This window comes from Lithobates pipiens, unplaced genomic scaffold, assembly GCF_037356315.1.
Source record: "Lithobates pipiens isolate NorthernLeopardFrog02 unplaced genomic scaffold, aLitPip1_a1.2 Scaffold_30, whole genome shotgun sequence".
NCBI classification, from domain to species: domain Eukaryota; kingdom Metazoa; phylum Chordata; class Amphibia; order Anura; family Ranidae; genus Lithobates; species Lithobates pipiens.
Genome location: NW_027507791.1, coordinates 88,697,600 through 88,714,395, shown reverse-complemented (window position 1 = coordinate 88,714,395; position 16,796 = coordinate 88,697,600). Strand labels below are relative to the sequence as shown.

The 16,796-nt window shown below is 45.3% G+C and overlaps 1 protein-coding gene across 1 annotated transcript in view; it reads left to right on the top strand.

The window, feature by feature from the left end:
* Window positions 1-16,796, top strand: part of PSEN1 (presenilin 1) — a 141,957-nt gene that overhangs the window by 16,118 nt on the left and 109,043 nt on the right. The gene's annotated exons all lie outside the window — the stretch shown is intronic.

Sequence of the window (16,796 nt, the reverse complement as noted above, 5' to 3'; positions counted from 1 at the left end):
CAAATGCTTTGTATTGAGCACTTTTTTTTTTTTTTTTTTTTTTTTTTGTGGTGTGAATTTACACTTGTGCATTGTGGTAATGTGAACAATTTTACATTACGATTTGCTGTTAAATGAATACTAAAGTCTCTTTTTTATTTATTTTGTATTGTTCTGCTCTGTGCAATGGTTTTGTACAGAGCACCCCAGATGCTTCTCTTTTTGTGTCCCTCTTCAGGGGTCCTGGCCCCTCCCTCCTGTTGAGTGCCCCCTACAGCAAGCAGCTTGCTATGGGTGCACTCGAGCCAAGTCGCAGCTCCCTGTGCCCATTCAGACAATGGAGTCTCGGCACGGCCCTGCCCCTTTCTCTCCTCACTGACTTTGACAGCAGAGGGAGCCAATGGCGCTTCACTGCTGTCTCAGCCAATGAGAAGGAGTCCTGGACAGCTGAGTCTCTCGTGCAGCATCGCTGGATCAAGAGGGACCTCAGGTAAGTATTAGGGGGGCTGAGGGGAGCTGCTGCACACAGAAGGCTTTTTATCTTAATGTATTAGGATAAAAAAAAACTTCTGCCTTTACGACCACTTTAATTTTGAATGTCGCACCAATGCACTATTATGGTATAAGAAAATGTACCCACAATGCAGCTCAACACGACTGTGTGTGAACATTTTAATATTGTACTTGTACAAGTTTTTGGTAGTGTCTGGTGAACTGAATCACCTATTGGTTTGTCTTTAATTTTTTTTTTTTATCTATACATAAACCTTTTATTCGGGTTTTGCAAAATCAACAGATTTTATAAGTTCCAAAATATGTCCACAAAATGTGTGAAGCAGGATACATATCTAAAGAGAGAATATATCCTGACGCAATAAGAGTGAAAGGTACAATGTGACTATGAACAGGAGGAGCATCTGTACCCCTAATAGGAACAGGTGGGGAGTATGACAAACAAAAAGTAGTTGTCAGTAGTTTCATTCGCATGAGATTCAGTTCAGCTGTCCAGCCTTCTATACTAGAAAAAAAAAAATGTGTGGATCTCTAGCGTCTAGTAATTAGTGTTTTACCAGTGATGGCGAATCTTGGCACCCCAGATGTTTTGGTACTACACTGCAGAGTGCTGGGGCATCATAGGAAATGTAGTTCCAAAACATGTGGGGTGCCAAGGTTTGCCATCACTGCTCTAGGGTTTCAGGGCACTTTTCACCAGTACACTGGTCGAAGATGGATCACCAAAGGGGTCTAATCTACCTGCAGGTCCACCAGATACGAAGCATCTCCAGCACCATGGAAAGATTTTATGCAATGTGGAAGGGCAGCAGAACCACCAAGAATTTTTGTATTCCTTTCCTGCAAATGACTGGCTAGGACAAGGTCGGAAGGAATGCCTTATTTCCCCAGTCGTCTTCCAGCATAGCCCTTGAGAGATACATTATACAATCCCCAGGAGAGTTTCAGATTCAATATCTTTTCTTCCAGCAAGACTATCCTTTGATCTACAGACAGGATTTTGTAGCTTAAATACAGAATATTCTGTTGGTGGTGTTTTGGACTTTTTTTAACTGATTATCCACCCCAACTGACTCAGGCTGAGTTGTGTTAACTCCAAGTCCTGACAAAGTTGTTTCTCCGAGTGGGACATGAGGAGTAAATCGTCTAGATATGGAATGATCGAGACCGACTGACTGAAGTCTCAACGGAACTAGTGCCTTTGGGCTTTCACACTACAAACAATGGTGCAGCTTTTATTTTTTTTTTTTTTTTTTTTTTAGGGCGGATTGCAGGCGCTATTTCTAACGCTATAGCGCTTACAAAACGCCCTGGTGTGAAAGGAGTCTTAGTCTCATATAAAGGGGACACTGCACAGGCGTGTTTTGAATGGAAGCACGTTATGTATAGGGAATACTTTTGCCTTTTTCCCCAGGGCCTCATACATCTTGTCATGTCTGTTCAATTGAACTTCTTCATCAAATTCCAGTGTATCGTAAATAGCGCTCAACAGCTCGTCCACTTCCTCAAGGGACAGTTTTTATTTTGTGGCTTTGTTAGCTGCTGCCTGATCCTCATCCTGGTCTGAGTCTGCGTCAGAGGATTCAGGGCTAACTAATGTGGGGGCTATGCTCCCTGACTCCACGGAACTGGGTGTTGTAAGGCCTGGTGAAGAGGGAATTGCAACTCTACTGGTGGAAGCAGACGTGTTTAGATCTGTGATTAACTCCCTGAGGGATTTAAAGGTTGACACCATCTCATCTTTGAAGGAGCTAAGGAATTTAGCCAAGGGAGAGTCTGCCTCTGATTTTAGTAAGCCTGCAATACTGTCTGCATAAAGCTTTGTTAGAGCCTGAGGATAACTTGTTTTCACAATTGGGACACTTATTTTATTTTTTTGCAGCCTGACTTGTCTTCCCTTGGAGCCTCCTTAGCCTGTAAATAAAGAATAGATGATCTCGGCATCAAACATTTTTTACCCTCCAAACTGCATAATCCCGGGACAGTGAGTTATCCACCACCATGTAGTACTACAAGTCCCAGCCTTACAACTACCAACATGAGAAAACATCAGTACATGGCTTGGCCAGCAGCCTACCTGGGTTTGGCTGGTGCCTGTATCAGGAGTGTCCTGGGGATTTGCCTCCACTGGGGAAAACAGGAGTTAGACTTACTAGTAACTCCTTTTCCAGTGGTCTTCCAGGACAGCACGATCCCACCCTTGAAGTACGCTGATGTGTTAATGTTGTTCCCCGTTATGGTTATATTTCTTTCGTTCATTGACTGACACAGCTCCAGTAATCTTGATATTACGCCATCTTCAGGAGAGGACTAGGCAGAACATGTAATACATGTCAAAACTTTACAGTTCCGCCCATGGGTCGGTCCCTCAGAATGCTTCTTGCAGCTCAGGTTTTTTTTTTTTTATTTTTTTTTTTTTTTACTTCTTTTAAGAGAAAAGTTACACTTCTTCTTTTTTTTTTTTTTTTTTTTTTTTTTATGTTAATGCACTCTGATGCATACATTGACTGCAAGTTCTGATGCGGTTGGTTCAGATGGTGACTCCCCTGTTAGGGAGCACCTCTGGTGGGTGAAGTTATGTTGCTGTTCCCACCCCTTGTTATGACACTGCTTGGGGACGTGCTACAGTCAAGATTACTGAAACTGTGTCCGTCAATGAACGAAAGAGAAAATAAGATTTTTATACTCACCGTAAAATCCTTTTCTCTGAATTTCATTGACTGACACAGCACCCTCCCCTCCTATTGGTTTACGTTATACTGCTTGTTGACGTACTGAGCTGCAGGAAGCAGGCAGATGGACCGCCCCCTAGGCAGAACTGTAAAGTTCTGTTGTTTTCACATGTATTACATGTTCTGCCTAGTCCTCTCCTGAAGGTGACGTAATAACCTTACAGTCAAGATTACTGGAGTTGTGTCCTATTGTTTATATATTTTTTTTTTTTCAGTTCCATCCTTCGGTTCTTGGTAAATGACTGACTGGACAGTGACCTGAGGGACTACCTTTTGAACTGTGGCAATGTGTTTCCTGTGGTGATGGGAGGGACTCCATCTCTCCAGGTCTGTCCTGGAACTCCACTGGAAAACGGAAAATTGTATACTCACCTTCCTTAATTTTCCTTTCCTGACGCGTCTTCACGGCAGCACACACTGGGTTGTGACTCCGCCCCCACAACCTGACAGGATTGGATTAGCTATAAATTTGAAGGGGGGGACTCGTAGCCCTTTCTCCCTGAGGAAAGCTACTAGTGGCAGCAGAATTTTGGTAAACGTCCTGGGAGCCGAGGAGATGCCGAACGGAAGACACTGAAATTGGAAGTGGTGTTGATTTATGGTGAAGCTTATGAATTTTTTGAAAAAAAATGGGTGAACTGGCACGTGAAGATAGGCATCCGACAAATCTATAGAAAGCATCCAGTAGTTTAGGTTTATTGCTAGGAGAATAGACTGTAAGCTCTCCATTTTGAAGGACTCCACTTGGATGCCTCTGTTGAGTCTCTTGAGGTCCAGTACGGGTCACAAGTCGCCCGTTTTCTTCACCAAAAAGAGGGGAATAGAACCCTCTCCCTTTTTGGTGTGATGGTACTTCTAGGATTGCACCCTTTTGTCTCAGTTCCGTTATATTTCACTAGCAGGCTCCTCTTGGACAAAGAAGACGGAAGCCTGGTTGCACGGAAGTAGCTTGGTGGAAGACCGTTCTTGAACTTCCATTTGTGACCAAATTTTATCGTGGAAAGTGTCCAGGAGTCTTTTGTGTCTTGCTCAAATTTTGGAAAAGCTTTTCAGCCTGGCGCCCACCTGGGCCGGGTGGGCAGGCGGATCTTCAAAACTACTTTGGCTGATCCCCAGCCAGGTTGGCCTTGGATTTTTGTAATTTGAGAAAAGAGGGTTTTGTGCTCCTCCAGTCCCTTCTAAACTACCTACCAGGACGGTAGGATCTGGTTTCCCGATACTTGTCTGGTAAATTACGCTTGAAGGCTGGACCTCTGTGTTCTAGGTCTTCTGTCGGAGGGGGATCAAACCTGACTTCCCTCCGGAAACTTTGGAGATGGCTGAATATAGTTTGGCACCGAACAGGTTAGAACCATCGTATGGAATCTGACACCAATTAGTTTTTGAGGCTGTGTCCGCTACCCATGGCTTGAGCCATAGAGCTCTTCTCACCGTCACCGAGGCCAGCATTGACCTTGCAGAAGATCTAATAACATCTACCGAGGCCTTTGCCACGAAATCCCCTGCGAGTCTGATCTCCTGCAGGGAAAATATTATTTTCTCCATCTCAACGCCGTCTCTGAGATCCTTCTCCACTCCGGATGCCCGTCCTTAAATGGCCCTGGCCACTGCCGCCGTAGTAATCGCTGGTCTACAGGCCCCTCCAGCCGTGGAATAAGCTGTTTTATTTTATTATTTTTTTTAACTCCAGATCCATTTTTCGATCTAAAACATCCCGGAAAGAGACCGCATCCTCGATCGGTAAAGTTGCGCGACGGGCAAGACGCATTAATGAAGAGTCAACGACGGGGGAGTTCATTAGGGGTCTCACTTTCGCTTCCTTCAAGGGATACATTTTCGCCAGTCTATTGGAGAGGCTAGCTCTCTCATTCTAGCATCTGCTTCTTTTTCTCTAGTGGCCTCACTGAAGCAGGAACGACGAGCAAGCTTGTCTGGCAAAGCTGGGGCACCGCATACCCAGCAGGCATTTGGTGCAGGGCGAGCATGGCGACTCTGATGGCGCGAGGGAGGAGATTTTCTACGTTCTGACTGGCTGCGGTGTGAGTGGCTATGCCGTGAATGGCTATGCCTTCGGTGGCGTGAAGGGGATCTCGAGCGGCTTCTACGAGATTTCCTGCTTGAGGTATGGCTGGATCTTCTCCCCTGTCTAGAACTTGCCATTCTTGACTCTGCCAGGCTTCTGGAATAAAAAAAAGGCAGCACTAAGCATCTGGCACTCTTTTGATCTCCCCTTCAATACGTACCTAACCGGTAAAGCCTCTTACCTAACTTGCTGATGGTGGTCTGCGTGGGCAGTGGACTCCATAAGGAAAGGGTACAGGATAGTCTAAAACGTAAGAAGGAACGCATAAGCAGGAAGGGACTACTATGAATCGTACCGACACTTTTTTATTTATTTTTTTTTATTTATTTTTTTTAAACATTTAACTGCATAGGAAAAAAATAAATTAAATACTTAATGTTAAATATTTAAATATTTATGCTTAAATAAAACAGAAAAAAATAAGTAGAAAGAATACAAAGAAACCCCACAGGGACTTGCCTTTAGCAGAATTCTGAATCTAGGGATGCAGAGCAGTTTTTTTCCCAGCTGCAGCCAGCAATAAATCATGTATTGGAACTTACACAGGAGCACGGTGTGTTTTTTTTTTTTTTTTTTTTTTTTTTTTTTTAAATGGCGCCATACCGCCGCTGAATGATGCTCCGCGCATGCGCGGAAGTGGTACGAGCACTCCCGCGCCATCTTGGAAGAGGGCAGCCGCAAGGAAAGCCTAGGAACGAAAATCCTAAGACTGGGCATGAGCAGTGCGGCGGGACGAACGGCGCATGGGAGGGATAACGGGTACCATCAAGACCTGCTCCCTCCGCTGGAGATAAAGATATATAAAAAATTTTCAAAGTTAAATGAAACCTGAGCTCTAGTCACTGTAGCAGAATTCCGAAAGGAAAAAATGGGGAAAAGACAAGAAAAAGGGAATCCACTGCAAAGAAATCTTCTTTAAGGCTTTATCAAAATGCCAGTAAAAACGCCCCTTGAGACCACCAGAGCAGGGGGCTCCCTCCATAGAAGCTCCTTTAGAGACTGTACAGGAGGGACTTCCAAACAGGAGAGGCTAGAACCTGCTGGGGCGAATGCGGTAGAGGCTTTTTTTAATCTGTAACAAGGAAACGCATCCGACCAACCTGTCGGGTGAGGATAAAAGAATGCAGCGTGGGGTCTTCCCTTCAAATTTATAGCTAATCCAATCCTGTCAGGTTGTGGGGGCGGAGTCACAACCCAGTGTGTGCTGCCATGAAGGCGTCAGCAAAAGGAGTTACCGCTAAGTCTAACTCCGGTTTTCCCAATATTAATCTGATGTGGAATGGCTAAACTAATTTTCCCACTCCCTAGTGTAAAATGGATGCTGCAAAAAAAGAATAATTTTAGCAGGATGTTATAAAGGAGATTGGGTGCATGCTACCGGCACCCATCACCTTTTTATCTCACAGGAAGGTTTTTTTTATTTCTGGCGGCCTGGGGGTGAGTTACTCTTAACGCTACTTACTCTGGGCATTCATAGTTCGCTTTTTTTTTTTTTTTGTGTTCAGCCCCTGGCCTGAACAAAAAAAAAAAGTGAGGTGGATGGAGGAATATTTCAAACAGGGAAGGCCACACAGATTGAAGAAGCAGGTCATCCTTTTTTGCATTATACTTTCTTTTATTGTTTGCTAACAGGTATGCAGACCTTGTAACAGAAGTGCAAAGTTCTTATTTTAGAGTAACAGAAATCCATCAGCTGACAACTTGCCAGAGCTATCAATGAAAAAAAACTGTACTGACCTTTTAGGCTCGGTTCACACTTGTGCAATGCGAGAACCCTGCAAATCCACTGCGGGTTCCCGCATTGGCACCCGACACGCACGGCAGTTCACACTGCCATATGCGTACTGCTGGGGAGTGTCATTATATGTTAATGACACCCCATTTAATTTCACATATCGCACTGTGAACTGGGACATGAATCCGATCGCATATGTGTGGACACACATGCGATCCGATTCTGGTCCGAACAGAAAAAAGGGTCCTGTGCGTGTTTGGACCAAATGCAGTGCAATATCATCCATACTATCTGTATGACTGATATTGCACCGCACATACATCGCATGTAATCTGAACAGCGGTGCGCTGCAAATTACATGCAATGTCTGGCATCGCACAAGTGTGAACTGGGCCTTAAAGCCACACGCCAGACACCAGAAAATAAATATTCTTGAAGTGGAACCTTCCTTTACTGCCAGGCTTTTAAATACAGTAGAAATAAACCCCCTGATTTAACTGCTTCCCAAAACTGCTACATTCAAGACATGTCTTGAAATATGACTGTTACTAGTGTGTTAGCTCTCTGAAGTACTGTCAAGCCATCGAATGGCTGGTGTCATAGCTGAGCACATATGCAGCACCATGGCACCTGCAGATCAAACGGAGGCTAATATGGCTTCCTTATCTCTTGAGAATAGGAGAGTTTAGTTCCGCTTTGAGGGGTGGAGGAATAAGCTGTAATACTTGCCATGTTTCTCACTCAGCAGTCTAACTTCATGCTTTGCTACAGATCCCCTGATGCCTCTTCAAGGAGCTCAGGCTGGTGGTCATCATCTGACATAATCATATACAGGGCAGGACCATTGGTTTAAATTTTGTATGTGAGGACAGCAAGTACCCATCCACAAACTGCGCTGTCAGAGAAAAAGAAGCTGCCAGGGCGAAGAATAAATATTATTCTTCCCCTAGACTTACGGCCGCCTTGAACTTTTCAACCTTTTGCCACATTTCAGGCTTCAAACATAAAGATATAAAAAATTTTATTTTCTTGATCATACATCACGGGACACAGGAGCTCATTACATAGTGGGTTATATAGGCACCTCTGGTGATTGGACACTGGTTAACCCCAATTGAGGAGGATTCCTCCCCTATATAACCCCTCCCATATGGGAGGCACCTCAGTTTTTTCGCCAGTGTCTATGGTGGTTGGTCACGTAAAACATGTGCTATGAAGAAAGCTCTGTGCGGGGGCCTAAGGGCTACAACAAACCGGATCCATATCTCGGGCCGATATTTGACTCCCAAGATGGTATGGTACCCGGGCCTCGTCATCCGAAGAAACGAGGTTTGGCCTGTAAGTCCTCTCGTATTGGAAGACTGGGCTCTGGGAAAACCAGACTTGGTGTACTATTACATAGTGGCTCGAAAGTTTCTGGCAGAGTCTTTTACATGGTCCAGGTAGGAGGTTCTTCTGAGAAAGAACCCCAAAAAAACCTGAAGCTTGGCACAACTCTGCCCGCCGTGATGGGTGAAGGCTGGAATCTGTCTGTTTTCAGCAATTTCTGCGGCGAGGACAGGTAAGGGAAGTTAATCCTATATATATTATGGATTTCTTCATTGAGTAGTAGTATGTCTTACCTGGTATCCACCACTAGAGGGAGTAAGAGCAGCCTGATGCATACTTGCATGCCTTTTCAATACACACGCTCAGTGAAGCCTGGTTCTCCAGCTGTCTCACGTCTCCACTGCAATCCCTGCCACAATAGAGGTAATACAGGGGTCCCACGTAGTCTGGAGGTCCCACGCAGCTCTGATGGAGTTTCCCTTTCTCCCCCTGGATTCCGCGGTCCTCGTGCACGCGCGCAGGGTGCGCTCCCGGCCTAATGGAGGAGGGGGGAGTGTGGTTGTGAGCCGTGCACGTCAGTGTGCATGGCGCTGTACTGCGCAGGCGGCAGTTTTAAAAAGCCCAGAGCGTCAGGGGACTGTAAGTGGAGACACAGGAGCTGTGGGCAGTAAGCATCCCAAGGGATTGGATCCAGGCAAACCTAAGACACCTACTCCGCATCAGGTTGTGCAGTTTAAGCATATATATTTATTGTGAGACTTTAAGCGCAACAGTGATTGCACTTTGTACTAGTACCTCTGCTTTGTAGCTTAGGACTATGTCTCCTCGTAAGAGGGTCTCAGGGGGAGGTAACAAGGGCACTGGTAAATCACCGCCTAGGTCCAGGGGCTCTAAAAATGCCTGTAAGTTACCATTCCCCCCTGCAAGACTGGAGCCAGCCTCTCAGGACGAGTCAGTGCCCCTGTCAGGTTTTGCAGCCTCTCCTAATGTGTCAGCCCCGGTATATGTCACTGAGGACTCCCTTAGGGCTACATTGGAGGGTTTTGAAGGGAGAATAATGAATTTTATTTCTGCTTCCCTGAAAGATAGCAGGAAAAGGGGTAGATCCCCCCCCCTCCCTCTGCTGATATTCCTCTTTCAGATGACTCTTCTAACAATGAGGAGAGATCCCTATCTTGGGGCAGGAATCTTGAGCAGTCGGAGGAATCAGAGGAAGAGGAGAGAGTCCCCTCCTCCCAGGCGCTCAGAAAACGGGTGCAGTATTATACTGAATTGGTGCGATCCACATTCAGAATGCCTGCTGCTGAAGTCGCTACGTCCTCTGTTTCTTCCCTGGGAGTCAGGAAAGTCCCACAGACTGCCTATTCCTTCCCAATTCATCCCTTTAATGGCTAAATTGTTTGTATGAGGATTGGGGACATCCCGATAAACTGTTTGCTCCTCCTAAAAGGTTTTCTATGCTTTATCCTCTGGAGGAAAGTTTCACCAAGAAGTGGGGGGGGTCCCATCTGTCTATGCGGCTGTTTCTTGCGTGAATAAAAACCTGACCTGTCCGTTGGATAATGCTCAGGTATTTAAAGATCCAACTGATAAGAAGCTGGAAACATTATTAAAAGCCTCCTTTTCAATGACTGGCGCTGTAGTTCAACCTACAGTCACAGCCGTGGGGTTGTGTCAGTTCCTCAAGGAACAGGTTAAGCAGATGCTTGGCCTCCTCCCCAGTGAGGAAGTAGAGAATTATGCAGAAATACCTCAAATTCTGTGTTTCATGATTGATGCGATTTTGGATTCTGTCCAACAAGCATCTCGTTTGTCTCTCCTGTTGGTACACATGCGAAGGGCCCTATGGCTAAAGAATTGGGCAGCTGAGCTGTCATGCAAGAAGCATTTGATTGGGTTCCCGTTTTAAAGGGGAACGTTTGTTTGGAGAAGAATTAGACAAATTCGTCCAAAAAATTTCAGGGGGTAAATCTACTCTCCTTCCAGTCAAAAGGAGCAAACGTCCATCATTTAGGCGCGCTCTCTCTCCCGGAGCATCAAGCTCTAAGCAGTGGCAACGGCCTTCTCAACCCTCCTCTACAGGAAAGGCTCAGGGCCGGGCCCAGGGGCAGAAAAAGACTTGGGGGCGAAAGCCTGCCAAGCAGAGCCCAAAAGCTTCCTTGTGAAGGGGCGCCCCCACTCGGCCGAGTGGGGGGAAGGCTCCTGCAGTTTGCAGGAGCCTGCAAAAGATCCGGGACAAGTGGGTGATCTCTTCGGTATTTCTGGGCTACAGGCTAGAGTTTCAGGAGATTCCACCTTCTCGCTTTCTAAGGTCAAGGATCCCCAGGGATCCAGTAAAGCAAAAAACGTTTTCTGGCCTTAGATCACTTACTATCCCAAGGGGGTGATAGTAGAAGTGGACCCAAAAGAACAGGGTTCAGGGTTTTACTTGAATCTCTTCACCGTTCCGAAGCCAAATGGAAGTGTCAGACCTATCCTGGATCTGAAGGATCTGAACTGTTTTTTACGCATCCGGTCCTTCCGAATGCAGTCAATTCGCACTGTGGTCTCCTCCCTGCAAGGGGGAGAGTTTATGGCATCAATAGACATCAAGGATGCATATCTCCATGTGCCAATTTTTCCCGCACACCAAAAATATCTAAGGTTCGCAGTACAGCGGCACCATTTTAAATTTGTGGCCTTGCCGTTCGGGTTTGCTACGGCCCCTCGAGTCTTCACAAAGATTCTGGACCCTCTCTTGGCAAACCTAAGAGCTCAGGGTATAGCCATCATGGCTTATCTAGACTATTTGCTTCTCATGGAGAAAACGGTAGCGTTCCTGAACCACAGTGTTACCAGAACGCTAGAGCACCTGGAACGCCTAGGTTGGATTATAAACCTAGAAAAGTCGTCCCTACAGCCTGCCACCAGGTTGGAATACCTGGGTATGATCATCGACACCTCCTCAGGGCAAGGTGTTTCTTCCAAGACCAAAAGCCTTGGCCATTGGGGATCTGGTGCGCCTAATTCTGGGCAGGAGATCTTTCCCCATTCGGTTGTGCATGAGACTGTTAGGGAAAATGGTCGCCTCCTTTGAGGCCGTCCCATTCGCCCAGTTCCACTCAAGGCCTCTGCAAAGATGCATCCTTGCGGCTTGGAACAGGTAGCCCCAATCCTTGGATCTTCCTATGTGTCTATCCCCAGGGACACGCAAGAGTCTCATCTGGTGGTTACAAACCAAGAATTTGCTGAAGGGCAAAACTTTTCTTCCTCTTCCATGGAAGATTATCACGACAGATGCCAGCCTGACAGGCTGGGGAGCAGTGTTGGAGGAGACGTGCTCGCAGGGGAAATGGTCTGCGATCGAGAAGCGACTGCCCATAAATGTCTTGGAGATTCGGGCAGTTTATATGGCTCTCATAAAGTGGTCTTACAGACTACGGGGTCTCCCTGTTCGGGTTCAGTCCGACAATGCCACAGCAGTGGCTTATATCAATTACCAGGGCGGTACCAGGAGTCTGGTTGTGCAAAAAGAGGTGTATCGCATACTTGTCTGGGCAGAAAAAGCATGTTCCGTGTCTTTCTGCAGTCTTCATTCCAGGTGTGGAAAATTGGCAGGTGGATTTTCTGAGCCGCCAGCAGTTGTGCCCAGGAGAATGGGCTCTGCACCCTGACGTGTTTTGGAACACATGTCACAGGTGGGGTACTCCAGACGTAGATCTGTTTGCGTCCAGATTCAACAGGAAACTGTACAATTTTGTGTCAAGGACAAGAGATGCACTTGCTCAGGGGTCAGATGCTCCGACTATTCCCTGGGATCAGTACAATCTGATTTATGCCTTCCCCCCCCCCCCGTGCCCTCTTCTGTCGCGGTTCCTGGGAAGAGTCAAGAGGGAGACAAAATCGATCCTTTTGGTAGCCCTGGCTTGGCCCAGGCGACCGTGGTATGCAGAGATCATGAAGTTGGCAGTAGGCAGGCCATGAATCCTCCCTCTCCGGCCAGAGCTGCTCTCACAGGGTCCAATTTACCATCCTGCTTTACACAGTCTGAATTTGACGGTTTGGCTGCTGAGACCTACATTCTGAGAGACCGTGGGCTTTCGGGGCCAGTCCTTTCTACTCTGGTCAATGCCAGAAAGCCGGCCTCCAGGCTTATTTATTACAAAATCTGGAGGGCATATGTTTCCTGGTGTGAACTCAGGGAATGGCATCCTAGAAAGTATGTCATTAGCAGGATATTGGCCTTTCTCCAGTCAGGCCTAGAAATGAATTTGGCCATAAGCACTATCAAGGTGCAGATTTCGGGCCTTTTCAGTGTTTTTTTTTTTCAGAAGCCATTTGCATCGCATTCCCTGGTGTGGGCTTTCATCCAGGGGGCCATGCGGATAAGACTGCCAGTCAAACCTCCAGTATGCCCATGGGATCTTTGAATTTTCTCTCGGCTTTGCAGGGGCAACCATTTGAACCTTTGCATTTGGCTTCATTAGTTCTCCTGACTAAAAAAAAAATGGTTTTCTTGGTAGCCATATCCACGGCTAGAAGAGTATCAGAGCTAGCAGCTCTTTCCAGCAAAGAGCCGTATCTAATTATTCATAAGGACTGGGTGGTCATGCGTCCCAACAGTTCCTTTCTACCTAAGATGGTTTCGGGATTCCATTTTAATCAAGATGTAATCCTACCATCCTTTTTTCCGGACCCACAGTCCACAGAAGAAAAATCTTTGCACACTTTGGATGTGGTTAGAGCAATCAGTATATATCTTCAAGCAACTGCTGAGATAAGGAAAACTGATTGCTTATTTATTTTGCCGGAAGGGCCAGGCGGCGTCAAAATCCCCATCTCTCAAGTTGGATTAGACAGGTTATTTCTCAAGCCTATAGTGTTAAAGGGAAAATTCCCTCCTTTTCAAGTGAAAGCGCACTCTACTAGGGCTGTAAGTGCTTCTTGGGCAGTGCATCACCAGGCCTCCCTGGCTCAGATCTGTAAGGCTGCAACTTGGTCATCAGTCCACACGTTCACCAGATTCTCTCAGGTGGATGTCAGAGGGCAAGAGGATATCGCCTTTGGGCGCAGTGTACTGCAGGCTGCAGTTTAGGTCCTCCGGTCCCTGGCGGTCTATAATTATGATCTGTTTCTCCCTCCCCTCAATCTGAGCATTGCTTTGGGACATCCCACTATGTAATGAGCTCCTGTGTCCCTTGATGTATGATCAAGAAAATGGCATTTTTATATACAGCTTACCTGTAAAATCCTTTTCTTGAGAGTACATCACGGGACACAGAGCTCCCGCCCCTCTTGGGTTTTACGTGGTTTCTTATTGCTTTGCTACAAAACTAAGGGGCCTCCCATATGGGAGGGGTTATATAGGGGAGGAATTCTCCTTAATTGGGGTTAACCAGTGTCCAATCACCAGAGGTGCCTATATAACCCACTATGTAATGAGCTCCTGTGTCCCGTGATGTACTGAAGAAAAGGATTTTACAGGTAAGCTGTATATAAAAATCCCTTTTTTATTTAATTTTTTTTTTTTTTTGGGTGAAGAATCACCAACAAGTGGGACACAATTGTGAAGTGTAATAAAATCTATTGGGTAATTTTAAACTTTTTTAGCAAATAAAAAACTGAAAAGTGGTGCGTACAAAATTATTCGGCCCCTTTTACTTTTAGTGCAGCAAACTCACTCCAGAAGTTCAGCGAGGATCTCTGAATGATCCAATGTTGTCCTAAATGACTGATGGTGATAAATAGAATCCACCTTTGTGTAATCAAGTCTCTGTAATAAATGCACCTACTCTGTGATAGTCTCAGGGTTCTGTTGAAAGCGCAGAGAGCATCATGAAGACCAAGGAACACACCAGGCAGATCCGTAATACTGTTGTGGAGAAGTTTTAAAGCCGGATTTGGATACAAAACGATTTCCCAAGCTTTAAACATCCCAAGGAGCACTGTGCAAGCGATCATTTTGAAATGGAAGGAGTATCAGACCACTGCAAATCTATCAAGACCTGGCCGTCCCTCTAAACTTTCAGCTCAGACAAGGAGAAGACTGATCAGAGATGCAGCCAAGAGGCCCATGACCACTCTGGATGAACTGCAGAGAACTACAGCTGAGGTGGGAGAGTCTGTCCATAGGACAACAATCAGTCGTACACTGCACAAATCTGGCCTTTTATGGAAGAGTGGCAAGAAGAAAGCCATTTCTCAAAGATATCCATAAAAAGTCTTGTCTAAAGTTTGCCACAAGCCACCTGGGAGACACTCCAAACATGTGGAAGAAGGTGCTCTGGTCAGATGAAACCAAAATCGAACTTTTTGCCCACAATGCAAAACGATATGTTTGGCGTAAAAGCAACACAGCTCATCACCCTCAACACACCATCCCCACTGTCAAACATGGTGGTGGCAGCATCATGGTTTGGGCCTGCTTTTCTTCAGCAGGGACAGGGAAGATGGTTAAAATTGAGGGGAAGATGGATGCAGCCAAATACAGGACCATTCTGGATGAAAACCTGTTGGAGTCTGCAAAAGACCTGAAACTGGGACGGAGATTTATCTTCCAACAAGACAATGATCCCAAACATACAGCAAAATCTACAAAGGAATGGTTCACAAATAAACGTATCCAGGGGTTAAAATGGCCAAGTCAAAGTCCAGACCCGAATCCAATCGAGAATCTGTGGAAAGAGCTGAAAACTGCTGTTCACAAACGCTCTCCATCCAACCTCACTGAGCTCAAGCTGTTTTGCAAGGAAGAATGGGCAAGAATTTCAGTCTCTCGATGTGCAAAACTGATAGAGACATACCCCAAGCGACTTGCAGCTGTAATCGCAGCAAAAGGTGGCTCTACAAAGTATTAACACAAGGGGGCCGAATAATTTAGCACGCCGCACTTTTTTTCATTTTTTTTTTATTAGTTAAAAAAAATCCAATAGATTTCGTTCCACTTCACAATTGTGTCCCACTTGTTGGTGATTCTTCACAAAAAATAAAATTTTTATATCTTTATGTTTTGAAGCCTGAAATGTGGCAAAAGGTTGAAAAGTTCAAGGGGGCCGAATACTTTCGCAAGGCACTGTGTGTGTGTGTGTGTGTGTATGTATGTATGTATGTATGTATGCATGCATGCATGCATAGATGCATACACACAGTGCCTTGCGAAAGTATTCGGCCCCCTTGAACTTTTCAACCTTTTGCCACGTTTCAGGGTTGAAACATAAAGATATAAAATTTTTATTTTTTGTGAAGAATCACCAACAAGTGGGACACAATTGTGAAGTGGAACTTCGACTTGGACTTTTGAAACTTTTTTTAACTAATAAAAAAAAAATGAAAAGTGGGGCGTGCAAAATTATTCGGCTCCCTTGTGTTAATACTTTGTAGAGCCACCTTTTGCTGCGATTACAGCTGCAAGTCGCTTGGGGTATGTCTCTATCAGTTTTGCACATCGAGAGACTGAAATTCTTGCCCATTCTTCCTTGCAAAACAGCTCAAGCTCAGTGAGGTTGGTAACTTTTTTTTTTTTTTTTTTGTTTGTTTGTTTATAAATGAGAAAAGTGTGGCATGCATATTGCATTTACAACTTCAGAAGTGACTTGGTGTGTTGAATAGTTTTGTATGTCTTCTGTCATTTCTGAGCATGCGTAGTCTTGCTTCAATAAAAAAAAATTTTCAGACGCAAATAGGGAGTTGAGTTCATGTACGACAACAATTTTATAGTCTGCGCATCCAGCTTTTGTCAGACGAAAAATCGGAATTGGCTGTTGAAAGCATCCTATGAATTTAACTTCTGATTTTTGTATTGCGTGTGTGTGTACATGCCTTCAGAAGAGAACTTTTGAGTCTGTAAAAGACTTGAGATTGTGGCGGAGGTGCACCTTCCAGCAGGATAACAACCCAAAACATACAGCCAGAGTTGCAATGGAATGGTTTAGATCAAAGTATATTCATGTGTTGGAATGGCCCAGTCAAAGTTCAGACCTAAGTCCAATTGATTATCTATGGCAAGACTTGAAAATTGCTGTTCAGATGCTCTCCATTCAATCTGACAGAGCTTGAGCTTTTTATGCAAAGAAGAATGGGCAAAAATGTGACTAGATGTGCAAAGCTGGTGGAGACATCAGCTGTAATTGCAGCGAAAGGTGGTTCTACAAAGTATTGACTCAGGGAGTTGACTACAAATGCACTCCACACTTTCCACATATTTGTAAAAAATTGGAAAATCGTTTATCATTTTCCTGCCACTTCACAATTTGATCAGATTGTATGGCTCAGAGCAGTGGGAAACAGTCTTACTTTGGAAGTTTGCAGTCAGGATGTCCAAGCTGAGGTGTCCTCCCACACACCAATAGACAAATTGTCATCAAATAAAAGAAGCATCCAGCAACTCGATAACATCAAGCGTATTTATTTTCAAGCCTTCACAATAAGTACAGTCAGCAGCAGACTG